This window comes from Sminthopsis crassicaudata, chromosome 4 (assembly GCF_048593235.1).
Source record: "Sminthopsis crassicaudata isolate SCR6 chromosome 4, ASM4859323v1, whole genome shotgun sequence".
Taxonomy (NCBI): Eukaryota; Metazoa; Chordata; class Mammalia; order Dasyuromorphia; family Dasyuridae; genus Sminthopsis; species Sminthopsis crassicaudata.
Genome location: NC_133620.1, coordinates 125,332,864 through 125,355,411, shown reverse-complemented (window position 1 = coordinate 125,355,411; position 22,548 = coordinate 125,332,864). Strand labels below are relative to the sequence as shown.

Sequence of the window (22,548 nt, the reverse complement as noted above, 5' to 3'; positions counted from 1 at the left end):
GTCTCTCTTTTAAGTTCCAGTTACTTATTACCAACTGCCTTTAGGAATTGGTTATCCAACAGGTATTTCAGCAGCTAAATTGGGGGACTAGGCCTAGAATCAGGCAGACCTGAGTTCATATATAGTTTCAGACACTTATTAGTTGTGTGATCCTGGGCAAGTCATTTAACCCTGTCTTCCTCAGTTTCCTCATTTACAAAATGAACTGGTGAGGGAAATGGCAAACCATTTCTGTATGCTTGTCAAGAAAATTCCAAATTGGGTCATGAAGAGTAAGACAGGGCTGAATAATAATAGGCATTAAATTCAAATTTAACCTGTCCAAAATCATACTTCTTAACTTTCCCCAAAAACTCTCTCTTCTTCCCATTTTTTCTATTACTATTTAAGACAGCCCCATACTCCCAGAATCACAATTTCAGTGTCATCTTGGTAAAACTCACATTCATCCTACATATTCAATCTGTTGCCAAATCTTGTCATTTATTGGTTAACAGTGTCTCTCAAAAATTTTTTTTCGCTGTTTTCACAGTTGTCTTCCCGAAGGCCCTCATCCCCTCTTGCCTGGACTATTAAAATATGCTGTTCTCTGTGCCTCAGCTCTTTCACTCTAATCCATCCTCTGCATAGTTGCCAGAGAGATTTTCTAAATTATAGGTCTGATCATGTCTGTTCTCTGTTAATTAAATGACACTATTCCCCTGTTATCTCTAAAATTCGAGATCAAGTCCTCTATTTGGCATTTAAAACCTTTAAAACTCTTCTTCATGTACTTTTGGATAGAGCTCCAATGGTCCAAATTCCATTCCTTTTCAATGATTGGCTATCTGCATTTGCTCTGGGTGTCTCCCAATACTTCTCATTCTGCTTCCTGGATTCCTTAGTGTCCTTTTAACTTCAACTTAAATCCTTCCTCCTGTAGGAAGTCTATTTCTTCCTTCCCCCCCCCCACTGTTAGTGCCTTCCTTCTGAGAATATCTTCCATTTACATGGTCTTTATCCTATTTGTATTGTCATATTCTTATCATCTCTGCTATTAAAATGTGACCTCCTTCATTGCATGGAACATGTTTTTGCTTTTCTTTAGCATAGCACTAGGTACATAGCAAGTGATTTTTAAAAAAAAAACCACACAAACACCTTATTGATGGACTGACCATAAATTGTATTAACTAGGAAAATAGTTTTGTTTCTTTTTTTTTACCATGATCCTATGCAAGTGGCAGAATCATAAAAAACAGTCAAATAAAAATTTATTAAGCTATTACAATGTGCAAAAGCACTGTTCTAGTTGCTAGAGGGAATATAAGAAAGTATAAAATATAGCAATTGTCCTCTTGGAATTTATAATCTAGTTACAGGGATTGGCAAATGATGACCTGAGGTGTCAAATCCAGCTTGCCTCTCATTTTTATATGCCAAATTGCTGTGAATAAAAAACAAAAACTATTCTTAGTTCACAAGTTATATAAAAACAAAGATAGGCTGTATGTAGCCAGAGGGCTAAGGTTTGTATACTCATGATCTAGAAAAGGAAGATGAAAAATGCCTGCTAAACAGAAACTGATAGATATCAATCAAAGAATATTTCTGAAGTACCTACTATGTGCCAGACACTAGTGATTCAAAGATAAAAATTTAAGGCAGTTCCTGCCCTTAAAAAGCTTACATTCTACTGGAAGAAAGGGATTATAGAAGTGAAGGCAGAGAGGAATAGATGTAGATTTTCAGGCTGTTTCTTGAAGCAATGATATGATTATTTTTTTCTAGAGCAAGGAAGAAGTAGGTAGTGCATGCATATGGGAATTTAAAGGAAATCAAGAATCTAGGGATTTAACATTTAAAATAGTTGGCTATTGCTTGAAGAAGCAACACAAAGAAATGGTTAGTCAGTTATACAGCTGGGAAAACCTGAGTTCAAATCCTGATTCTGATCTATACTGTCTGGATGATCATGGAAAATTATTTAACCTTTCAAGACCTTAGACAATTCTTTAAATGATGTTACTTACAGTTTCTTTATACTTCTGAAATCACAGGTCTGTACCTTTAAAAATTTTTATTACCAGAGAGAACTTTAATGTGTAATTTCCAAATATAAGAACTTTTATCTTGAATTCCTAAAAGCAGCAGTTTCTTAATAACTCAAAATTTCACCAGCAAAGTTGCCAGTATGAGGACTAAGTCATGTGAATCATTGACAAGTTAATTGTCCTCTGGGATCTAGCTGTCATCCTCTACATGAATTTGATTTAATGCCTAAGAGAAATCACTTCACAAAGTTTGAAATGATTTCAGAGAACAAGAATCCATTGATGCAGACACCGCACCCTCCTTTAGTTTGTTGGAGATCTTTGTGACTATCTTATCAGATAAGCACTCTAATTTCTCTGTCAGGTGGCCTGGCCATGATCTAAAACAAGCCCAGTGTACTGATTTTGTTGTTCAGTTGTTTCAGTTGTATCTGATTCTTCCCAACCCTATCTGGAGTTTTCTTGACAAAAGATATTAGAGTGATTTGCCATTTTTTTCCAGTTTGTTTTGCAGATGAGGAAACTGAAGTAAACAGGTTTAAATGACTTATCTAGCGTCACATAACCAATAAATATACAAGGCCAGATTTGAAAGCAGGGAGATAAATGTCTATTCCAGACACAGCATTCCTTCCAATGCTTCCCCAAAGTATGATTAGCTCCTGAAAAAGTTTTATTGGTGTCATGCTGGACATATAAATCTGGAACTTCAGAAAACTATACCCTGCCTAACTAACCCTACTTATTTTCTTGGCCTAAGGAGTCAATAATGGGATACAATTACTCATCACTCCTACTATATTTCCTGTGGAACTTGGAACTTTATCTTCTTTCCCTCTGAGCTCACCTTTAACATGATACCTATCATAAAATAACTCTGAAATTAAAATCTGTTAAGATGAAAAATCCTATTTATGTTACTTTTACCAAAATGCTCATGCAGCAGATGAGATCTTTCAAGTTCATTGTGACTTATGGAAGGAAGTAGGGACAGAGCAAAAAATCAGGTAGGCATTTGTGCTTAATGTACTCCCTCGAATTATACTCAAATAATGAGAGTTCTGTACTATCCCATTTTCATCAATTCCTATGAAAAGATCTTTATAAATTTGAAGTTTCTCCTGAGTCACCCTAACAAATTTTCTTCTGCATCCTTGAAAGATATGATAAGCAAGGATCGTTTTTCTGAAAGTAAAGCCTTTGAAACAGTGATGGGGGATTTATTTTTAGGTCTGTCTTTGTGTGTCCTTGTGTCTCCCCTAGCAATGAGCACAGTGCCTGATATACAATAGTAATTTCATGAAAAGGACTGAGACCCCACAGATCTTGGTCTTTGTTTTCAAAAAGCTTATATATTTAGTTAGGAAAATAAAACTTAAAGAAAACAAAAAAAGCCAAATGTATGATAGATAACATGATTACATTTAAGGCAGTGTAGATTATAATACAGAGTAATGTGGAGAGCAATGAATTGAAGACAGAATCAGATAGCTCTGTAATGCTGGAAAAACTGAGCAAGATAGAGATTAGAGAACAATTCGATAATTTATTAAATGGGAAAGATTTACTGGGACCAAATGGATCCATGGTTTGGTCCCAGGACTAAACAAGATTATCCTCTCAAAGAATTCAGCAGTGAATGTCAGACACAAGATTCTTTTATAGGGTAACAAGAACAATGGCATAATGGGGGAGGTACCTGGATGGGGATAACCTACTGGGGGGAGATACCTAGGATGACATGATAGAGAGAGGTACAGAAGAGGCTCCTGATATTCTAATGATGTCTAAAATGGATAAAGACCTTTATCCCATCAAACATTAAGAGGGAATGGTTATAACCTGAGGTAGAGTAACTAAATAGGACAATTAGGGAAACTGGGTCAGGACATTAAAAGAGAACTGTGGCACAACAGCTCTAGGTTCAAATTCTACCTCTGGCATATATTGACTTTATGACACTGAGCAAGAAGTTCAATGTCTGGGTGTCCAGGAAACTCTTTTTAAAAAAAAAAAAAAAAATATATATATATATATATATATATATATATATATATATATATATATATATATATATATATATATATATATAAAACTAAATACAAAATAAGAAAAAAACAAATAGGACAGAAAGGGAAATTAAAAAACAAAACAAAATGAAACATTGTCATGTGGCTAGCTGAACATCAGGGAGGATTTAAAAAATAAATTTCCATTTCAAGAAAGCATATATGATAATAGAAGAAATTATATTCATGACTGTCCATCATTACTTTGCTTTCTTATAGGTTATTCTTGTTTTCTACTATGCACTTTTTATTTTATTATTTTTTCCCCCCTTAGCCTCTCTACCTCCTTCAAGCACAGGTATACATATGTATACATATGTACATATTCACACACAAATATATCCACACCTAACTGTAGCTTGCTTGATTACATACATATGCCTACATGCATATATATATATATATATACACACATATCTATACATACAAATTTATACATACATAGATGTGCATCTAAAACAGTATTAATATGAATTACATATAATATATATTTCTCTCTTGATTGAATCTTTAAGTTTTACTTTGTCTGAAATTAATGATTACTAGTCCTAGTTTATTTTTCCTAATAAATTCTATTCCTGATTCATGTTAAATTGTTTCTGTATATATCTTTTATTTCTTATCCCTGCTAACTCTTCTACTTAAATTCTGCTTCTTAATTTACCTTGCAATTACTTATCCTCCCCTCACCCATGGATTCCTCCCTTATTTTTTCTCTCTCACCCTTTTCCTCCCATCCACTTCCATGAATCTAAACATCCTTTTGTAGATCACCTTATCCAATCCTACCCTTTCCTTCCCTTTTTATCCCTTTCCCATTAATCTACACACCTTGTTCCACTGACAGAAATGGATACATCCTTTTATACTCCACCTATCCTATCCCTTCCCCCCTCCCTTATTTCTTTAGAGATTCTGAAGTGTATTTAACCTTTGTGGCATATATGTGTATTGTTCCTTGTTAATCCATTCCTAATATAGGTAGATTTTCAGAACTACCAATCCTCCTCCCTCCATCTAATGCTTCCATGCTGATTCTTTCTCTACCTCACACACAGCTCCATTGGACAGTTTTCCTTAGAGTTAAAATAAACTCAACTCTATCCCAATCTTTCTTCTGGACTACCCAATTATTAATCTAATTCTTAGACATATTGTTTACATTTCCACATATAAAACATAAATAGATTGTCTTTATTGAGTCCCTTAAAATTAATCTTTGATGTTGCTTGTTGTATGTTAAATTTTCTATAGAGTTCAGGTTTGGCTGCAATAAAGTCCTGAAAATCTGAGAGTTCATTGGATGTCCTTTTTTTTTTTTTTTTTTTTTTTTTGGTTCAATATTATGCCTAATATTACTAGATACAATAGTTTTGACCACAAACCTAATTCTTTTTATTGATGATATGTAATAGTCCAAGATCTGCAATCTTTTATTGTAACTTCTGGTAGATTCTGTACAATTCTAATTGTAGTTTCAGCATATTTGAATTTTTTGTTCATTTGTTTGTTTCTTGTAAAAAAATTTTTCTTTGATCTGAGAGTTTTGCAATTTAGCAATAATGATCCTATGTGTTTTCCTTGTAGAATCTTTTTGAGGTGGTCATCCATGGATTTTTTCTATTTCTACCTTCCCCTTTTGTTCTATCACTTCTGGACAATTTTCTTTGATTATTCCTTATGTTGTCTCAAGTTTTGGGGTCACACCTTTCAGATAATCCAATTATTCTTCTTTTTTCTTTTCTTGATCTGTTCCCCATGTCTGTTGTTTTTCTTTCTTTTTTTAAAGAATTATTTTATGTTCAAAAGTTGAAAAAAATAAAAATAAGTAGATTTACTCCCTTGCTTCCTACACTATAATTAGTTCAGAATTAGTTTAGAGGAAACATGAGATGTGCAAAATTAGAGAAGCCATCTCAAATGTCCACAGGGAATATTTGTGTCTGACCTGTGGCAGCTCATATTGGTCTGATCAATCATCAGAACAAAAGACATCAACCAACTATTTCCATAGGTTTAGTGCACAAACTGAACTATCTGATGCACTGTCTCCAACTTTGTCTCTTGCTGCATCCCAGTACCTAAAATATTTTACCTTTTCCCCTATAGCTATAAACTAGGGCACCCGTCTGCCTGTCCCAGGTGTGCACACATTTGTCAAAGAAGCCATTTGCCATGAGAATTGAAAGCCACAGTAGATAGAGGCTCTTGGTATTTTGTCAAAGAGTGATGCAGATGCCCTGGTCCACATCCCATAGCCAAATAGTAAAATCAAAGGATGTATTGGCCAGCATGAAGTTGGCATGTGAGTTGATTATTCCTGGTCCTGTGGGACTCCATTTGATAGTACAAATTTTTTTATTATGCGCTTGCAAATCATGGACAAGACAACTCTCTTTTTTAATACTCTCTCTTTAAAGTTATTCATCAGAACAAAGACTAGAGAGTCCCATTTGATAGAATTTACTTCATTTGTGTGTCCCTACAATGTTTAGATAGACCTATCTTGTCCTAATTTAGAGACATGAATGCACATATCGGTACTGCAAAAAGCAAAGGTGTTGTTGCTTTGCCAGTATACACCCAGTGCCAGTGCTAAATGAAAAAAAGCTCCTTGGCTTCCCCAGTATGTACATCCTAGATAATCATGGCCTTATCCACTCCTCACTCAGGATGAAAATTTCTTTCTTGTTCCATATTAATGAAAAAATAGGTTTTTGCTAGCAATAAAATCATCTTTATGGCAAACCTATCATCTGACCCAGTGGTAAAATACACCTTCTCTGATCCAATCAAGGGAGATGATGTTTTTGTTGCTGGACACATCCTGCCCATCTTCCCTGATCCAGGGCTAATTGGGTTGAGCCACTTGTACTATTCTCACTCTAATTCCATATTCTTGCTATTGAGTGACCAGATGCTGAGTTTAGAAGATCACTAACAGAATTCCAGGATAGATGAATACTTCTGACTCATGACCCTATAACACCATAGCTTTATTTCCCTGCCCTACTCTGAAAATGAACTCTGATCTTCCCTATCTCCTTATAAGTTTCTGTGGTTGGGTTCTTTTTCCTTTGCCTACTCATTTTTTTTTAAATGAGAACTTATTAATGTAATTTCCTCTAATCATGGGGTAAGAGATAGGGTAATTGTGTCTCTAGATCTCCCCTCTAACCTAGAACCCCAAACCGAGAGTTCCACTCTCCTGCAGAGCCTCTGCACTCACCAGTATGCTGGTTCCTTCTCTCCCAGGACCATGTCTCTGCAGCACAACTGGGCCTGCCATTCCTAATCAGCCGAAGTTTACTCCGTCCTCCCAGACTCAGGTCTGGATTCCTCAAACTGTCTGAGAGGTGAAAGTTCCTGTGACTCAGATTGACATTACCCTGGAACAGCTAGTCCCATCACTCCCAGCTTGCTGTTTCTCCTGAAGGTGTTTATATTTCATACCAGTAAAATCCTTGTCCTGAGTCTTTCTTCAGCTCTTTTCTGATTGTTCCAGGAGGAAATTGATTCTACCCCAGTCTTATTTGTTTTTTTCACTGGTTTGCTTTTCTAACCTACTCCACCATCTTCCCAGAATCCTCCTCTCAGAAAAGCTTTTAAGAGTATAAATTGCAGAACTGTCCTCAATCTGCATTGGAAAAAGGAATTTCTTCAATACTTGCTATAGAAACCAAAATAATCACAGGTATATATACCCCATATCCTCTCAAATGATTTGCTATTAAGAGGTAGTATGGGGTTATGGATAGAAGGCCTGTCTCTAATACCCACTAGTTCCATGACCATGAAGAAGTCCCATCTCTAATATTTTAAATTGTTAATCTGCACCAGTGGAAGACATTTCTACCTCAGGAAGTTCTACATGCTAATAAAAATCACAAGTATGGATAAAAAAAAAATTATTAAGAGCTAAATTGTATGACAGAGGTAATCTCAGGCAAGGCAGAATGCAGCCTAACATTTTAACCATTTTCTTTAAAATCTATTACATTGTGTACAAAAAAATTATAGGTTTCAATCTTTCTCTGAACAGCAATGTGGTTTTTCAAAACGTTTGATTTTTTTTCCCCATTAGTGAATATTTCAGTGAGTATTAGAATAACTTAAATTAAAATGTGAGGGAAAGATACTTAATAATTTTCCCCCCACTCACATGGAGAAGATTTTTTAACTACATGAAATATCTGTAGAAAAACTGACAGTGAATCCTTAGGCTGCCTCTATGAAATGAATACAACAAATGGACCTTTTCTATATTAATGAAGCTAATGAATCTAACCAGATGGCACTGTCTTTTCTGTTCATTGACTTTACTGACTTCCTGTGGAACTGATACCAGATTTCTCTGAAGTACAAGGGAAAGGCAAGTAAGGAATTTTTCTCTCTCTGACCCTTTGCTAAGGAGGCAACTCTCAATTAGTTTACTAATTAGCTTTTAGATGTAGAACAGGGACATAACAATAGTGAGAGGTAGAGATAGAAGGAACTTAGCAGAATGGATAAGAAACTGAACTTGGCATTAGAAGCACCTACATTCAAACACTCATGAGCTGTGAGACTTTGGGCATATCCTTAACCTGTATGCATCTCAAGATATTGATTTATAAATTTACAAATTTACAAACTGATTTGTAAATAGAGAGATTGGACTTTCAGTTCCCATTCTGTAATCTGATGAGACCATGAAGTCTAACTCCTAGCCAAACCACAAATCTTACTGATCTACATCTTAGGCTAGTGGTCATACAATCATCTCTACTAAGAAGTGACCTCAACATCCCCAGAGGCAAAACATTTTATTTTTTAACAGCTCCAACTGCTAATTATCAATCTTTATTAAGTGGCAGGAGCTTTGCTGGGCTTGGGAGAAATAAAGACAACCACATAAAACAACCCCTTCTCCTCGGAATACTGAATATGATTAATTGGTGAAAGGAGATCAGCCTATTGGCACAAAGGACAGTACATCCACAAAATTAAAAGAAATGTTGAGCCAAGCCCAGATAACATTAAGAGACCACCAGTGATAGGAAATACAGGGTTTGGAATGCCAATATTTGCTGAAAATTTTAAATAAATAAAATAAAATTATAGTGTTTAGTAGCACTAAGAGCTATGGTACTACCACTAATGATTCAGTTCAAATTTCAGAGAGAAGCTGTCCAGCTATGAAACTTTTGCTTTTAATAGTTTTCATTGTTTATGGCATTCGGAGACTTTGTTCTGGTTATAGAGATCTCTATCTCTCTATCAAGTTTCTGACAGCAATTTGCCTCTACTTTTCCTTTGTTCTGATCATAATCTACTTACTGTATAGAGTTATATTCTCTTAATGTATCACTCTCACCATACCTCCAAACATATGCTAGATTCAATAATAACATTTTTGAAGGCAGTAGAAACTGTATTACTTTTCACATTTGTAAGCTCAGTTCCCAGAATGCTCTTATTGCTCAATAATTTCAGTTGTGTCCACCTTTTTGTAACCCCATTGGGGTTCTTTTGATAAAGATAACTTTGCCATTTCCTTCTCTAACTCATTTTACAGATGAGGAATTGAAGCAAGCTAGGTTAAGTGATTCGTTCAAGATCACACAAATAATAAGTGTCTGAAGCGAGATTTAAACTCAGAGAAGATAAATCTATCTGACTTCAGGCCTGGCACTCCATCCACTCACAGTACCACTTAGAACATTGCCTTGCACAAAGTAGGTGCTTCTTCTGTGCTTATTTAATAATTTTTAAATTGAATTCTTCTTCAGAATATTAAAAAACTGAAAGGAAAATGAATATTGTTTCTTATGAGTAAAAGGGTCCTCCTCAGCAACCTTCTTGGGTATTTTACATAGATACAGAGTTAGAGTTAGAGCTGATGGGGTCCTCAGAAGCTATCTAATCAAACTTCTTTAGTTAGCAATGGAAAATTGACAGGGGAAGTATCTAAGAATCATGGAGGTATTGATATAAGCACCACAAAGCACCACAAATGGAATATGAACCTCGATTTCTAGATTCCATAGTTATGCTCTTTCTAGGGCCCTGTGCTGCCTCTCATCTCCTACAAATTGACTATATGCTCTTGTGCATAATGGATTCTCTTACATATTTTTCTGAGCTCTGTAAAGTGTTTTAATATGAAGACAAGTAAAGAAAGTATATAGAATAGCCAAAGAAAAGAGTAAAGGATCTCAAAGTCTGAGCCTTTTTTCCACCCAATTGCCAATTCATTCTGGAATACCAGAGATAAGCCCTAGGCCCTTCCAAGTTTCATTTTCCTCATCTGAAAAATAGGAAGAAAAATATTTGCTTTAAAAAAAATTTCTAAGGGAACATCACAATGTGCAGCAAGTTCAAAGTCTTAGTTAACAATACCAAATCTCGGGCCAACTGTCAAAAAAATCATTTCAATTCAGCGATACATCCCTTTCCTAAGAATGCTATTTATTTCCATATGCTTTCAGGACACATTCCAGCCAGCTATACTCAAACTAATCTCATTTCCCATTACTTCTTCAATTTTAAAAACATACTTTCCTAAATCTTATGTTGCATAAATGCTCCTGATGCACTCTAAGGAAATAGATAATTAAATATTATATATGCAAAAAGGAAGTATTTCCTGAACATCTTAATCTTTAATTTTCTGTATTTATTTATTTTTTGTCTATCATTGACCTTGGGCAAAGCTCTTCCTCTCTCTTTGGAGCTTAGCTTCCTCATCTGTAACTTAAGAGAGTTAAACTAAATTATTTCTAAATATCCTTTCAAATCTAAATTCTAAGATCTTACCATCCCAAATGCAATTAGATTTCAGGAATGACTAAGAATCTTTGTAATCATATTTTTCCCTTTTGACCTGTGATTTCATTTGCATAGAGACCAACCAGTGAAGAAACTCCTTCCACTGCTCCAGATGGTCAACTTATCTGTAATTTGGAGAATTCAGTTGCCCGGGATACTGAAGGATTAACTGACTTATATGTCACATGACAAGTAACAAAAGTGAGACTCCTGACTCCTAGGTGGACTTTTCCTTCTACCAGCTGCGTTATATTGCCTCTCAATGTTCTCATCCCTTCAAACATGTTTTATTGAAGCTTTTAAGAGTATATTTTCAGAAAAAGCTAAAAACAGTTTCCATAAAATAGGAATAAAAGTAAAAGTGTTCATTTTAAATATTTGAAGACTAAAATGACAACAGACCATCTCTGTGCAGATATTACAGACTAGTCATCTACAGGGTTACTTATAAATACACTGCAAGACACATATAAGAGAACATTTTAGCATAGCAGTTGTCTTTTGTGTCAGGAACACATTATACTTTTAAAAATTATTGAAGATGCCAAAGAGTTTTTGCTTATATTGGTTTTATATCTACCTATATTTACTGCAATAGAAATTACAATTGATGCATTTCTAAAATGTATTAAGAATTTATTTGAAAATAAGTAAGAAATCTATTGCATTTATCATAAATTTCATCTTCCTACATGTAATCTATGATGCAGTGGCAGGGATCTCCTTGTAGTTCCATTAACAATACCCTCTATCTCCTGACTCTGGGCATTTTCATTGGCTTTCTTCTATGCCAGAGTACTCTCCTTCTTCCTTTCCACCTATTGGCTTCCCTGTTTCCTCAAGTTCCAATTAAAATTCCACCTTCTATAGGAAAATTTTTCTGATCCTACTTAATGCTGGCACCTTTCCTCTGCTGATTATTGCCAACTTATCCTGATAAATTTGTTTTTACATAGTTGTTTACATGCTTTCTTTACCATTAAATTGTAAGATCACAGACTGATTTTGCCTTTTTTTTGTATTCTCAAAACTAAGCACAGTCCTGGCATATGCTAAGAACTTAATACATGTTTACTTATTGATTCCCCTAACTATATCCTCCATTCTTTCCTTGCTCTTCTTTATGTGCTGTTTTCCACTACTACAATCCAAGCTCCTTGCAGGCAGGGACTATCTTGATAGTCTTTTTTTTATTTTTATTTTTTTTTTTTTTTAAGGCTGGGGTTAAGTGACTTGCCCAGAGTCACACAGCTAGGAAGTGTTAAGTGTCTGAGGTCGGATTTGAACTCCGGTCCTCCTGAATTCAAGACTGGTGCTCTATCTACTGCACCACCTAGCTGCCCCTTGATAGTCTTTTTATCCCTAGAATTTACCACAATATATGGTTCATAATAAGTGCTTCATATATATGCAATCTATGTCTCTCTTTGTACTTATCTCCTGATTCTTCTCTTTTGCTTACTAAAATGCTTTTCTCCTTGCATACTTAAAAGTCTTTCATTTGGCCCTATTATCTCCTATGCTATATCTTAAATTCTATATATTTTCTATATTTTATCACAAAAGTCATGTAAAAAGTTGTCTGTGCTCCTAGGATCATAGATTTCTAACTAGAATGGACGTTAGAGTTCATCTATTTCAAACCCCCCTCCCCAAAAAAGCCTAAAGAGATTGATCAAGATCATGTAGTTAGTATGTATCTGGGGCAAGATATGAATCCAGATCTGGGATTTAATATATTGCCTTATTCACTAAGCTCTTTCTTTGCCCTTTGGCTTTCATTTCCTCTCTTATTTACTCGTCAGCATTTTGAAATCTGACAGATTCTCACCATTTAAATGAAGCTAATTTCTCCTAAACTACCAGTGTTCTGTTAATTGCTTAATCTGAATGCCTTTTCCTCAACTCTTATCCTTTTGATTAATAAGTTATCTAAAATACTGACTTGCCTGGGATCACACAGACAGTATCAGAAGCAGGATTAGGACCCGGGTCATTCTGGCTTTGAAGTTAGCTTTCTTCCACTATGGAACACTGATTCTCATGCAAGAAAACAGAAAGCAAATTAGGAATTTAGTAGATAAATGGTGAACCATTGGCCATTATTTTTCTCATTGATATCACTAAGAGGTCCTTTCTTGTTGGAACCTATGATTTTTTTTTCATCTTTTTCTTGCCCCTAACATAGCTAAAAACAACAATAACAAAACAAAAAAAACTTTCCTATTGTTTACCTTCACAATTATCAGCAAATCATTCTGAGTACGAAACTAGATGGCCCCATTGGGTAACTTTTAAAATTTCATGATTTTATGAATTTAAAAACACATACATATGGGAGGTGCAATAGATAGAGCACCAGGTGTCCTAAAGTCAGGAAGTTCTGAGTTCAAATGTGGCCTCAGACACTTATTAGCTATATGATCCTGGGCAAATCACTTAACCCTATCTGCCTCAGTTCCTCATCTGAAAATGGGGACCCAGTGGACAAGAAAAACAATTTCAATATCTTGGCAGAGAAAATCCCATGGAAAATGTCTATGAAGTTATGTGGAATTGGATATAACAGAACAAAAAAAACAACAATAATACATATAGCATTTTTAGTATTACATTAAGAAATAAGATAATAATTTTGATATTTACATTTTAATATTTACACATTATTTTACATACATTGACTTGCTGATTCCTCAAACCAATTCTACATGGCATATTGTTGCTGTTGAGTCACTTCAGGTATGTCTGACTCTTTGTGATGTCATTTTGGGGTTTCTTGGCAAAGATACAGGACTGATTTCCTATTTCCTTCTTCATCTCATTTTATAGAAAAAGAAACAGAGGCAACCAGGGAATCACAACTCGTAGGTCTCTGAAGCTGAATATGAACTCATAAAGAATATATCTTCCTGACTCCAAGTCCAGAGCTCTTCTTACTACTTATTCTATGAGATAAGTACCACAACAAGTACTTACAGAGTAACTAATTTGTAAATAACACATTCTTCATGATGTGAGCTCCATGAAGGTAGTTGGGGCAGGGGGGAAGGGAGAAAGGCTCCTTGTTTCATGAAATTTAAAATTTATTTGAAAGGCAAACTAATATTCATAAAATAATAAGAGAACTAATCAATTCTAAACAAAATACATTAGGAGCTCAGAGAAAAGGGAAAATTTTGTAGTTGAACATGTAGTATGAAACTACAAATCTACTGTGCACAACATTCCTTTTAAATATACAACAAAATTATTGTGTAAATTGTTTTCTCTATTTTTTTTAAATCAAAACTATCCCATGGTATCCAAGAAAGCAACCATAATTGTAAACTACATTAGGAATGGCACAACTGTGGTAGGCGATGGATGAAAGGAAGGTCGTATATTTTTCTCGCTTGCTCTTCCTGGTCAGGCCACTTATGAAGTACTAGATTCAGTTTGGGATGCCACAAATTAGGAAAAAAGAACAATGATAATTTAGAGAATAGATGAAAGAAGACAAATAGGAATTTGAGAGCCTCAGGAAAACTATATGAGGATATGTTGAAAAAACATTGAAAAAGAAGACTTTGGGATACAATAGTTGCTTTCAATAATTTAACTAACTATCAAAGAAGTAGATGAAAGCAGTTGATTTATTTTCCTTGATCCCAGAATGCAGAAGTCAGATTAATAAGTGCAAATTGAAGGAAAGTGAACTAAGGCTTAATGTCAGGAAAGACTCCTTAACTAGAGCTGTTGAAAAGTTAGAATGGCTAATTCTCAGTATGAAGTAGTTGCTCCTTCATAGGAGACTCAGTTCATGGGACCCTAGCTATAAGGTTGAAAGAGACCTAAAAGACCATCTAGTTCAACCTTCTGACTTTCCAGATGTGGAAACTGAGACCTAGAGACATTAAATAATTTGAATATGGCCCACAGACAGGATTTGAAACAAGCTCTTGATTTCAAATCCAATATTCTTTCTTTCCACTGTATCACGCTATCTCTCTCAAGTAAAGGCCAGATAACCATATTAAAAGGGATTCTTGGTCAAGTACAGATTGGATCTAAGGTTTTTTTTTCCTATTCTAATATTCTGTGAATCAGGAATTGAACCATATCCCATAAGTAATTATCCACATGTAACAGTGTTTGCAGTAACAAGGCCATTTGGTACCTTAGGTCAGCATAGAATAAAAGGATTTGGGGATGAAAGGAACACTCTATATCAGATGAATTTTTCAAAAATTTTGATAGGTCAAAATGGCTGCAATGACAACTGGTATACCATTCCATTCAGAAGGGTATTTTTTTCCTTCCTTTTTGTGGCCCTATTCATTACATCCTAGCTGTTTAGCTCGATGTCATTCTCAGATGGAATTATAGGTTGCTTTAATACACTGTGTCCCAGCATGTCTGGTATAAAGCTTATATGCATGACCTCCTTTCACATTTCTCTGTATTTTCTTTGGCATGATACCCTATGCTTTCCATCATCACCACTTCCTTTTAGAAACTCCCTGAGATCATCTTCTGGTGACACTGACTGATGCTTTGATGCAACATTTTCCCACAGGGGTTTTAGGAGTGCAACACTCATTTGTGAGCAAGTGTTTGATTTGACATTACACAACTCATCTGGGTCTAGTTCTTAATCAAGCAAAAGAAACAGTTCCCTAGAAGAGTGCTTCAGTGACAAACATCTATATTCTCATGCTTTAACCCTACTGTGATTTAGGTCAGTTAAAATGCCTTCATTTGTTGTGACAATCATGCCATATTTTTTTTACAGATTTCTCAACAAAATGAAAGAGAAAAAAAAACTTGCTCACTTTAACCCCACTTTGCCTAAATGTCTAGTGCCTTCTCTTCAATCATTATAAAATATCTATTCAGTGTTTTCTTGCATACAGTTTTAGTCTAGATCTGTCACAATAATTTATTAAATCATTTTCTATTTATCCTGTATATTGCTTGTGTGTATATATATATATATATATATATATATATATATATATATATATATATACATATATATGCATATATATATATATCTATCTATCTTGTAATATTGTAATATATCTTGTGTATTTTAAATTAGTATAGAAGCCATTTACTCAGGAGGCCATAGAGGATTTGAAGTAAATATTTCTTTGCATGTTGAATAATTTTGCTTTTACATTTTATTTTATTTTAAAGATCCCATGATTTCATCAACATAGTGAGGTCTTATTTTCCAGTGCAAATTGTAATACTTTCTTGCTTTTTCACACTGTGGGGTTATCTTCCATATTTCCTCACAGATCCACCCCATGCATTGGAGAGTTTCCTCTTGTTCTTGTAATATCTTGAGGATACCATTATCTGCTATTCTTCTATTCTCTTACTATTATACTCCATTAATTTCCTTATCTTTTGGGGGGTTTTTTGGGGAGGAACATCACATTTTGTGTCACTTTTGACACATTAAGACTTTCTTAATGCATTTAAATATTTAAAATCTTCAGAAATATTATAAACTTAAGAAACAACATTCAAAAGTTTAGCTATTGTGATTTCTTTTGTGCTTAGTTTTATGAATTTTAAGTAATAAATTTTATTCTTAATTTTAATAATAGGGCACTTTGTCATTCTGTACTTCATGATGCTTTTTCCTTTTGACTGTTTTTACAAGTTTATAACATATATATTTCTGAAGTTATTACAGCTTAAACCTGCTCTAAGATATTGGGAATATTTTGCATACTTAGAAATGATTATTCTTTTATTCAATAGTTTTTCAGTTGCTTGTACCCCCTTAAATCTACAAAGGGAGAACCATTTGCCTTTTAACTTGCTTTGTCTGTTTCACTAATCCAGGTGCCCAAACTATGCTGCTTACATTCCAGCCTTTTCCTTCACAGGGGAAATGTTGACTCTACCTTGAGAACCATCTTTGATCTTTGAACCTGGAATCATAAAGGCCTTTTCTACATCTAAACCTCACTTCTGAGAGACTAGCTCCAAACCATATCTTTCTGGATAAATAATATACTTTAAGTTTAATTTGCATTATTAAAATGCAATATTACATTTTCTTCAACATTTTCTGATTTCTAGACAGTCAACAGAATAATAATTTAAGCTCTGACTTGTAAAATTTACCAAGTACTTAAGTGTATATGTTCACAAGGAAAATATAAAAATTGCTCTCATCATCAACTGGTTGAAGTTTGACTTCATAATACTTACTGGGTAAAAGTCAAGAAATATGATCTGTAACTAAAAAATCAGTCCAGCTTTAGAAAAGAGCATGCAGGACTCATTTACTGCTAGCTAAGATCAAATGGAAGTCCAAGACCCAGAAAATCTATCCAATCAAGGACAGGATAGTCAATCTGAATAGATCCAAATGGAATATCAGAATTCCCAACTGACTGGATTATTGACAATGATTGTCAATAATCATTGACAATAGCTCTGAATATGAGAATTCACAATTGAAGATAATCAATGATGGTCCCAAAAAGGCAAACAGGAAGAAGCTTAGAGTAGGAAGTCTGGAATATAGGGACAATAAACTTCTCAGGGGGTGGGATATGGATTAAGGCACCAATCAAGAATCCATCTTTGGGAAATGGTAGAGGGTGGAGAGAGAAAAAGCAAAGATACAATTATTATACCAACAGTAATGTCTTAGAAATAACTCTAGATTTTTAGTTAGGAACATGAATTTGCATCTCAACTTTGCAATTTCCTTTTTGATTTGAGCTAGTTACTGAAACTCTGAATGTGCTCATCTGTAAGAGTACTTAATACTATTTGCACTGCTTACCTCATGAAACTGCTGTGAAGATAGAATAATATAATGATTGTAAAGTACTTTCTAATATGTAGAGTATTACATAAATGATAAAAATACTATCACCACTATGAACACCATGAAAAAAGACCATGAACACTACCATGAATACATTTGGGCCGTGTCTTTTGCAAGTACTTTATAGGATTTCTTGTTCTATTTGCACAACTCTGTATGCAATTTGTCCCCATAAAATGTCCTAGTAAATTTAATAAAAGCATTAAGTCTGGTAAATGTCTCTTAGTGCTGCTGATGCTTTGGTATTTTGTTGGACATTTAAAATACATTTTGTTCCTTGCAAAGCATTGTTTGTAATTTGTTCCACTAAGTTGTTTTTGTTTTAGTTGTTGATAGTTTATTCTATACTGTAGAAAGAACAGAAATGTATTTGTATGGCACCAATCAAATCCTCAATGGCCTCCTGACTAAATGATTTCTATATTCATTTAAAACAGTAAAATTATACCCAGTACTTCATAAAATGGACATAGTTTTAATCAGTTAAATTCAACAAATGTTTATTAAATGATTACTAATATACAAGAAACTGTTTTGGGCATTGGTATTACAAAAGATAAAAACAAAATAGCTTTTGTTTTTAATGAAAATAATTCACTAAGGGATGCAATATATTCATGGAAAGTAATACAAGGTATATTGGTGATAGAGAGAGCACTAACATTGAGCAGAATCAAGGAAGGATTCCTGGAGTAGGTAGCAGCTAAGCAGAGCCTTGTAAGAGGGCAGAGGAGAAAATAGTGGACAAATTGTAAATGCATATTGGTTAAAGATAGGAGACCTATTTAATGAATATCCATACAGGATATAAAAATATAACTTTCCTGAATCATAAATTTGATGGAAAATATAAAATAATAATATTGCTAAGTACAGGCTATCTCAAAAACTTGTGTAGTTTTAAATGTCCTTCAATAGCTTTAAACTGCTCAAAGACTTTTGAGATGTCTTTTATAAAAATAATATTTTTCCCACTTACATGTAAGTATATATTTTAACATTAATTTAAAATTTTTTTTGAGTTCCAAATTTTCTCCTTCCTTTTCTCACCTATTCTTCCCCTAAGATGGTAAACAATTTGTTATAGGTTATATATGTGTAATCACATGAAACATATTTCCATATTAGACATGTTGTGAAAGAAAAGAGACCAAAAGAAAAAACACAAAAAAATCCCAAAGTGAAAATTAGATACTTTGATCTGCATTCCGATGGGATATCATTTATAATATAAGTGGGTAATTAATTATCAGTAAGTTTGCTTTTTTTCTTATAATTTCAATAGGATCATCTGGAATGTTTTGAATGATTTTTGGGGGGAGCTTTGTTTTGGAACTGGGTTCCCAGTGAGGAGCATGTTAAAAAAATGCAGTCTATTTCTAAAGTCAGGCTAAAAATGGATCATTCTCCTGCCATAGGATAAATAAGCAGCTGGCATCAGGGGTAGTGGGCAACATGAGGACAAAGTTTAGAAATGAAGAGAATTGGATCAAAGAGAGTGTCAGGAAAAGCAGTCTAAGTCCCCTGTATAGCTCCCTTTGGGAGCAAGTGTTCTCACAAACTTATGAGGTCAACCTAAGGTGATTTATCCTCAGAATCTCAGGCTTTTTAGCTTGGCTCTACCCACTGCTCTGGTTAGGAAAGAAACCTAATTTCACTCCCATCTCCCTTTTTGTAGGGGGACAGATTTGGTGCCCCCTATGATATCTCTAATCTCAGAGAATCCATTAGGTTTGTTGTGAATTGAAGGGTTAAAATTAGAAGTCATTATTTCTAACTCCAAAGGAAAGTTTTAAAAAGAGATTTAGAATGCCAAATTTCTGTTTCAGGACACACTCTCATCTTTGACCCCAAAGAGACTGAGTGGTTCCTTCTTAGGATTCTTACAAGGTGCTAAATCACTGGAATTGATAGAGACAATAATTATCTAATTTAGCATGATTAGGTATGATTGATAACAAGGAGATGTTATGGACCAAAACTTGAAACAAGGTACTAAGTGGAATTGATGAGATAATGATTCTCTAATTGACATGTACTTAGTACTTACTATAATTCCACAAGATTCATACCTTTAAGAGAGCATACATACATAAGGAGGAGTTCTCAGGGCCAAAAGGGACAAGTGCACAGAGGCGGAGACATATTCATTCCATCTTCCACCTTTGTGCTGGATGGAGGCTGAAACTGGAAGAGGCAAAGGACTAGCTGCAGGAGCTATAGGAACCAAGACTATAGATAGGCCTTTAAGAAAGCTAACCAGACTTGGAAAGAGACAATAAAGGATTTGGACTTTAGCTCCTGGTTGTCTTCAGGGTGATTACACTGAACTGAAACTAAGCCCCCCAAGAAACATGCTCCCAAGAACATAAGAATACTACAGTTCCTAGAGGTTGAGTTAAAGAATTATTAAAGGTTGAAAGATAAAAATGGTTCCCAAATTATTCTATGCTTTTCCTAGTAATTGCTTAAAAATTTAAACCACCAAATCATGGATCTCTAATCATATTGCTCATATATCCCTCCTTTCTTTCACAACCAAACTCCTAGGAAAAAAAAATATCCATACTTGTTGGCTCCACCTCTCCTATTATTTGTTTCTCAACATCTTGAAAACTGACTTCCTGAGTAGAACCAAGAGAACACTGTACATAGCAACACGATTATATACAATGATCAAGTCTGATAGATGTGGCTCTTTTCAACAGCAAAGTGATTCAAGCCAATTCCAATAGACATGATAGAGAGAACCATTTACACCCAGAGAAGGGACTGTGGGGAATGAGTGTGGATTGCTTGCATTTGTTTTCTTTCTCATTTTTTTCTTTTTTGATCTGATTTGTCTTGTGCATCATGATAATTCTAGAAATATGTATAGAAGAATTGCACTTGTTTAACATATATATTGGATTACTTGCCTTCTAGGGGAGGAGATGGAGAGAAAGGGAAGGAGAAAAAATTGTAACACAAAATTTTGCAAGGGTGAATGTGGAAAAGTATCTATGCATATGTTTTGAAAATAAAAAACTTTAAAAAATAAAAATATAAACAAGAATAAAACTAATTTTCAAATTTTCAACCTCTTCATTCAATTGGACCCACAATCCCTGATGAACTAAAATGTCAAATTCAATAGATATTTGTTCTCATCCTTCTTAACCATTCTGTAGCATTTAGAACTATTGACTATTCTCCTGAAGAGAGAGAGAGAAAAAAAAGGAGGGGAGAGAGAGAGAGAGAGAGAGAGAGAGAGAGAGAGAGAGAGAGAGAGAGAGAGAGAGAGAGAGAGAGAGAGAGAGAGAGAGAGAGAGAGAGAGAGAGAGAGAGAGAGAGAGAGAAAGAGAGAGAGAGAGAGAGAGAGAGAGAGAGAGAGAGAGAGAGAGAGAGCTCTTATTTTTTGTGTCTGGTCATTCCTTAGGCTCCTTTGATGAATCTTCATCATTCATATCAAAATTCTTAATTCTAAGTATATGTCCAAGGCTCTCTGTGCTAGACTCTCTTCTTTCCTGTGTTATCATTAACTTCCACCAAGTAAATTATCCTCTCTAAGCAGATGACTCCAAGATCTATATAACTAATATTAGTCCTTATCACTAACAGTTCTTCATCATCATCATTGTTCAATAGAAATATATAATTACATAACCTATAGATATTTCAAACTCAATGCCTCAGACAGAACTTACTAATTTTCCTCATAATCTGCCCTTCTCTTAACTTTCTTAGTTCTGGCACCACTAGGGTACCCTTGCCATTTTTGCCTCCCCATCAGGTTTCTCAGAACTTGTTCTCCATGTGTTGGATGAATTGGGAGGGACTCAATTTCTTTCAGTCAGATGGAGGACTCCTTGATCTTATCATCTGTCCTATCACTTGTCAACTAAGGTGCTCCAGGACTAACATTTTGCCCTCCCTTTACACCTAGCAGACTTCTAGCACCATCAACTGACCTACTGCTATAATCCAAAGATTTCTGGGCCTTCTCATCTTCCTTTTCACTGAATCTTTGGGAATTCCAAGTCCTTTTATATGCCTTGGACCTCAACTTTCTTTTATATATTATTTTCTCTAATCAGAGTTTGAGATCCTAAGACAGGGAATATCTTGTTGTTGGCTTGTTTTTTTTTTTTTTCCTTTTTCTTTTTTTTTTTCTTTTCTTCTATTTGTATAGCCATCACTTAGAACAATGTTCAGCATACAGCAAGTGCTTAATATATGCATTTTCATTTCTTAATTCCCTCCTTTTTTTCTTTCCTATTTTCCTCCCTCCCTCCCTTCTTCCCTTCCTTCCTTCCTTCTTTTCTTCCTTCCTTCTTTTCTTCCTTCCTTCCTTCTTTCCTTCCTTCCTTCCTTCTTTTCTTCCTTCCTTCCTTCTTTTCTTCCTTCCTTCCTTCTTTCCTTCCTTCCTTCCTTCTTTCCTTCCTTCCTTCCTTCTTCCCTTCTTCCCTTCCTTCCTTCCTTCCTTCCTTCCTTCCTTCCTTCCTTCCTTCCTTCCTTCCTTCCTTCCTTCCTTCCTTCCTTCCTTCCTTCCTTTTCTTCTTTTCCTCATTTCTTCCTTCCAAATATCTATATTTGCAAACAGAGAATCATTACTCTCATTTTCTCTCATAACCCATAGCCAATTATTTGCAAAGTTTTAATCATCTTATCTTTTTGAGGTAGGATCCCATCCTACACTGATCCTTTCACTAGTCCCTAACCCACCACAAGTTAATTGACTTGCTCTGGGTCATTACACATAACTGGCTAGTGTCAGTGTTAGAACTAAAATAGTCACACACCTTTGCTTATATATTAT

The 22,548-nt window shown here is 34.7% G+C and overlaps 1 protein-coding gene and 1 pseudogene across 1 annotated transcript in view; both read right to left on the bottom strand.

Moving 5' to 3' along the window:
• The window catches only part of PDE10A (phosphodiesterase 10A), a 736,567-nt gene that overhangs the window by 489,541 nt on the left and 224,478 nt on the right, over positions 1 to 22,548 (bottom strand).
• On the bottom strand, positions 4,167 to 7,391 carry LOC141566708 (F-box-like/WD repeat-containing protein TBL1XR1 pseudogene; annotated as a pseudogene).